We start from the raw sequence: 6,838 nt of genomic DNA, 5'->3' as shown, positions 1-6,838 counted from the left end.
ACATATAAGTTTCTCAAAGATTACATCTTTTAAAATATAGAAACTATTGAAGATAATATACAAAATAATTTGTTCTTTGAAAATTACTTGTAAACATCACAACTTCATTCACTCTCTCCTAAACCTGTTCTTCATGTTTAGCACTTGGAATTTCGAATGTCAACTTTTCAACACCAGTTGTCGAAAATATTTTTTGGATTTTACAAAATTTATGCTAAAACACACTAAAATCTTTTTGGGCTTTTGAATAAACGAGAATGCAGAAATGAAATATTTACAGACAATATTTTTGTGAGTTCGTGCAAGAGGATCATATCAGTTTTGAGACATATCACTAACACCGTTAAGCTTGATTTCATTTTAAGCTCTAAACAATTCACCTAGATTGTCAGTATATTGGTCCACTTAAAATTTTCACACAAATTTCAATCGTTTCGAGATACGCTATTATTGTCTTAATTACTTTAAACTTATTCGTGTGTCCCACCACTTGAATATACTCTCGTATCCAGATCCCAATATTCAGTCTTACAGGTGAGTATACTACAGATGATATCTGTAAAAGGGTTAAATTGAGAGGGCCGTGAGAGCTCAGGTCGATACTTCCGTATACGCAGAGAGATGACGGCTTCGACTTTCGGTGTGTCCCCTTAGAGGATCTTTTTTACAACAACAATGATTATCAATTTTATTGTTTAATCATTTTGCTGAGGGCTTTTTCTATGTTTCAAGCATTTTGCAGAAAGCATTATACAGGGACTAGGTGTCACGGCCCCCGACCCGGTTTGACCCGTTTCAGGAGCTGCGGAACAGAAATCCCGTGATATTTATTTAATTGATTTTAGCAGCAGAAGTTTATCAACAGGATCTTTTTAAAGCTAAAAACTTTTCCCGATTATTTTATTTCACAACTCGGGATAAAATCCCGGTAATTTACAATAACATGATTTTACTGAGAAATCTTTAGTTTTAGAAAACATATTTCTCTATTTTATAATGAGCCACTTTCTTAAGCTTGAAATGCTCCCCAGCACTTTTCCTAAATTACAATAGATCACCTGAAACATGTTTGAAAAAGGTTTTGTCAGCGGGAAATACTAAGTGAATCATTCTATTTATTTAAAATGACTCGTTTATTATAATTTACAGTATTAAGAGTTTTTACATATGTTTCTGATATCTACCAACTACCCACAGTATTTGTCACTCAACCGGATCTGTGACTATGGTCATATCACCATTGGCTGCCCCAATGAATGACGTATATCACTTAATTTTAGGTTCGCCCACCTAAAGAGATTAAAACAGTAGTAATGTGCACAATACCCCACATACTGGCTGTAATTTGGTGATTACATAAACTTAATCACTGTAATTATAATTCTGAAATAATTTGGAGTATTGTAAAACAGTTGATAAAAAGAGAATGACTCACATTGCAGATTTAACACGGACAGAATACGGTTTAGCCTTGTTAACCTAATTTAAATAATAATGCACACAAAACCGGGTTAGTGATCAATACAGCATTTACGATAACTCACGAGATCAAATTCTCACAACGAACGACAAAGTGCGATACTTAAACATCCATCGATTTAACGACGAACGACAAAGTATAACCCTAATGTGGGCGGCACTTAAACATCCATTGGATATATTGATCGGTCGGAAAATGAATCGTAATAGCGATCGAGTTATTACCCTGTTTTGAGGCAGCACTTCGTGATCAGTGTGTGTTTAATTGTAATAATACTATGATAACTCGACGTACTGAAAGCTTTTGGCCGTCGTTTCAACTTCTGAAAGCAAATGCCAAGGTCTGCTATTTATAGTGATTTTTTGGACACGCTTACGGACCGTATGCCATTTCCCTTTACGGTCCGTAAGGGATGCAGTCTAATTATATAGGCTAGCTAGGTTCGGGACTAGCCTTGCTGACTCACTTTTAAATCGAATTTCAATCTGGACAACGTAATTTATAGATAATTATCACTAGGGTTTATCCCCCCTGACTTTTAGGGGCCCTGATCCTGATTCCGGTTGTTCTGAAAATGTTAGGGTTTATGCGGAATCACTTGGGTGTCTCAATTAGGGTTTCCTTTTTGATTAATTATCATTCTAATTATGGATTTTAATGAGAGTTATTACATCCTCCCCACTTTAAGAAAAATCTCGTCCTCGAGATTCATTGAAATAGATGAGGGTATTTCCGCTTCATTTCTGACTCCAGTTCCCAAGTATATTCTGGTCCCCTCTTTGAATCCCATTTGACTTTGACTAGCACTAGTCACTTGTGTTTGAGAAACTTGACCTTCTTGTCTTCTATTTGTAGTGGTTTTTCTATGAATTTTAACTTTTCATTTACCTCCACATCTTGAAGAGGTACTACCAGGGATTCGTCAGATAAACATTTCTTAAGATTGGATACATGAAATACATCATGTACTCCAGCTAATTCTTCTGGTAGTTGTAACTGATAAGCTACTGGTCCTATTCGTTGGATCACTGGGAATGGTCCAACATATCTTGGACTCAGTTTTCCTTTCTTACCGAATCGTACTACTCCTTTCCAAGGAGATACTTTCAAAAGTACTTTGTCTCCTATCTGGAATTCTAGTGGCTTGCGGCGATTGTCTGCATAGCTTTTCTAACGATCTCTAGCTGTCTTCAATCTTTCCTTGATTTGGGTTATCTTGTCTGTGGTTTCTTGCACGATTTCTGGACCTGATAATTGACTTTCTCCTATTTCTGCCCAACATACGGGAGTTTTGCACTTGCGTCCATACAGTGCTTCGAATGGAGCAGCTTCGATGCTTGAGTGATAACTATTATTATAGGAGAATTCGATTAAGGGTAAGTGGTTATCCCAATTACCACCAAAGTCAATTACACATGCTCGGAGCATGTCTTCTAGAGTTTGGATCGTCCTTTCACTTTGTCCGTCTGTTTGTGGATGATATGCAGTACTTAGATTGAGTCGGGTTCCCATTGCTTCTTAGAAGCTTGTCCAGAAACAGGAAGTGAAACGACTATCTCTATCCGATACAATGGAGAGTGGAACTCCATGTAAGGATACTATTTCATCTACGTACAACTTGGCTAACCTTTCCATGCTAAAGGTTTCCTTTATTGGTAGAAAATGAGCGGATTTGGTTAACCGATCCACAATTACCCAAATAGCATCATTACCTTTTCTGGTTTTGGGTAACTTAGAAACAAAGTCCATTGTTATGAGTTCCCATTTCCATACAGGCATTTCTAACTGTTGTAGTAGACCTGAAGATTTCTGATGTTCGGCTTTAACTTGTGAACAGGTTAGACACTTAGATACGTATTCAGCTATATCCTTTTTCATTCCTATCCACCAGAAATTCTTTCTTAAATCTTGGTACATCTTATTGTTTCCTGGATGTACAGTATACCTAGATTTATGAGCTTCCTCTAAAATCTTTGATCTTAAATTTCCCTGTTCAGGTACCCAAATTATGCTTTTGTGGAATTTCCAAATTCCATCATTTCCTTGTCCCAATTCTTTTAGGTAACCTTTCATTCCTTCACCATCATCCTTGATTGCTGTTTCCTGAATTTCCTTCAATTGTTCCATTAAATCTTACGACTTAAGGCATCTGCGACTACGTTTGCCTTTCCTTCGTGATATTGAATATCACAGTCGTAATCACTCAGGATTTCTATCCATCTTCTTTGCCTCATATTTAACTCTTTTTGCCCAAATATATACCTTAAACTTTTATGATCTGTATAAATAGTAAACTTACTTCCATACAGATAATGCCTCCATATCTTAAGGGCAAAAACTATAGCTCCTAATTCTAAATCATGAGTCGTATAGTTTTCCTCGTGCTTCTTCAATTGTCTGGAAGCATACGCAATTACCTTCTTGCGTTGCATTAACACACATTCGAATCCTAATTTTGAAGCATCACAATATACTTCAAAGTCTTTTGTTCCTTCTGGTAAGGCTAAGATTGGAGCATTGGTTAATTTCTGCTTCAAGATTCTAAAGGCTTCTTCTTGTTTAGGTCCCCATTCAAACTTAATGGCTTTACAGGTTAGCTTAGTTAATGGTACAGCTATCTTGGAAAAATCCTTAATAAACCGTCTATAATACCCGGCTAAACCTATAAAACTTCTAATTTCCATTGCGGTTTGCGGAACCTTCCAATTGGTAATTGCTTCTATCTTAGCAGGATCTACGTGAATACCTTCATGATTTACCAGGTGTCCTAAGAATTGCACTTCTTGTAGCCAAAATTCACACTTCGAGAATTTGGCGTACAACTTTTCTTTTCTTAACAAAGTTAAGAGTGCATGCAAGTGCTGACAATGTTCGTCCCGACTTTTTGAATAAATAAGTATATCGTCTATGAAAACAATTACAAATTTATCCAAATATGGTTTACAGATCCTGTTCATCATGTCCATGAATGCTGCAGGTGCATTAGTTAACCCAAAGGGCATGACTGTAAACTCATAATGTCCATACCTAGTTCTAAAAGCAGTTTTAGGTATGTCTTCTTCTTGAACCTTTAATTGATGATATCCGGAGCGCAAGTCTATCTTAGAAAAGTACTTCGCGCCTTGCAATTGATCAAAAAGATCATCAATCCTAGGTAATGGGTATCGATTCTTAATTGTAACCTTATTTAGCTCTCTATAATCGATACACATTCTCATTGATCCATCTTTCTTTTTCACAAACAACACTGGTGCACCCCAAGGGGATGAACTAGGTTGTATAAATCCTTTGCTTAGTAATTCATCTAATTGCTTCTTCAATTCTAGCATTTCGGTAGGAGCTAATCGATAAGGTGCCTTGGCTATCGGTGTAGTTTCTGGAATTAGATGAATCCTGAATTCTACCTCCCTATCTGGTGGTAACCCAGGTAACTCTTCTGGGAATATATCTGGGTATTCTGAGACTACAGGAATTTCGTTAAGTTCTTTATCTTTAGTACTAATGATTACTGAAATCATATATACTATTCCTTGTTTTCGTTCATAATTAGCAACTTTCATTACTGATATGAACTTCAGTCGCTTTCGAGGTTTATCTCCTGTAATCATGATTACTTCTCCAGTAGGTGATTGAATTTCTATAGAGTTTTTATCACAAATGATTTGAGCATGGTTGGCTATTAACCAATCCATTCCTAATACAACATCAAATTCAGCTAATTTCATAGGTAATAGGTTTGCAGCAAATTTATGACCTGAAAGTTCTATTTCTACCTTTTGCAGAACCTGATTAATTTTTACTGAAGTCCCATCTGCGGTTTCGACTGTAAAAATCTGCCTAATGGTAGTTAAGGGTAACTCAAGAGCTTGGCAGAATGAAGTATTTATAAAACTTTGGTTTGCACTAGAGTCAAACAATACTTTTGCATAAACGTCGTGAACTAAAAACGTACCGGCTATCACATCCGGGATGAGCTCTGCTTCTTTGAGTGGTTAGCTGGAATGCTCTGACATTCTTTTTAGTAGCTCCTTCGGTTGCCTTGGGTTTGTTATCTACTTGTTTGACTAACTTAGGACATTCTGTTTTGAAATGTCCGGCTTCTCCACAATTGTAACAAATTATGGATTTTTTTCTGCAGTTTTCTTCACGATGTCCTATCGTTTTGCAAAAATTGCAAATTTTATTACATTTTCCAAAATGTTTCTTTTTGAAAATTTTGCAGAATGGCAAAATATAACCACCCTAAGTCCTTGGGTAATTTTCTGAGCTAGTTCCTTCTTCTTATCTTCATCTCTTGTGCGTATCAGTTCATCAGTTAGGGTGTTAGCTAATTCTACTGCATCGTCAATAGTGCGAGGTCTCGCAGCCTTAAGATATTGCGAATTTCGCCAATTAATCCACAAATATAGCGAGAAATGAGTACCGGTTCTGGCGAAGCCAGTGTTGGTACCACTTTAGCATATTCGAAGAATGTCGAAGTATAACCACGACAATCTACACCTATCATCCGATGATTTAGGAACTTATTTGCCATTTGTTCCTTTTCATACTCAGGACAGAATTTTCTTTCTACAAGATTCTTAAATTCTTCCGAAGTCATAGCATAAGCCCTATTTCTTCCTTTAGCTTGTAACACAGTGTTCCACCATTCAAGTGCTCCTTCTTTAAACAGATTTGATGTGTACATGACCTGATCATCTTTGGCACACTTACTTATTGCAATTACTGCTTCGGTTTTCTCTAACCAACGCAGTGATGCAATTGCCCCTTCATTGCCTGCAAATTCAGTGGGTTTACAAGTAAGGAATTCTTTGAAAGTGCAACCAGGTGTTGCAGCTTTCAGTTTCTTAGGGAGCGGCGTGTGCTGGGATTCATTATCATGATTAACATGATTATTGCCCCCGTTTATACTGTTACTGAAGTTATCTTCAGAAGTACGTTTACTAGGAACGATATGTTGCAGTTCGATTGGACTTTTTACAGCAGCAACGAATGCTGGAATAGCATTGGCTATCCCTTGAGCAACAATATTTTCAATATCTTGTCTAGTCATATATTGATCCCTTGGATGTTGCTCCGACTGATTAACCTCATTTACCGGTTCATTACCAATATTTGCCATCTGATAATATATATAATTTCTTTATTAGTATCTGATAAATAGCAATTACACACAAACAATCAGACAATAATACATGTATAGTCAAAACTATTGATTTCTCGATTTCATTTTATATCCGTTATAGTATGCATCAATACACACCAATATCTTACAAAGTTTTATTCGTAGTTATGTTACAGACTGATTTCACTATTACTTTTACTATTACACAACTATAGTTTTACCACCCTCCTATC

Source organism: Helianthus annuus, chromosome 15, assembly GCF_002127325.2.
Source record: "Helianthus annuus cultivar XRQ/B chromosome 15, HanXRQr2.0-SUNRISE, whole genome shotgun sequence".
NCBI classification, from domain to species: Eukaryota; Viridiplantae; Streptophyta; class Magnoliopsida; order Asterales; family Asteraceae; genus Helianthus; species Helianthus annuus.
This window is presented reverse-complemented; position numbering follows the sequence as displayed.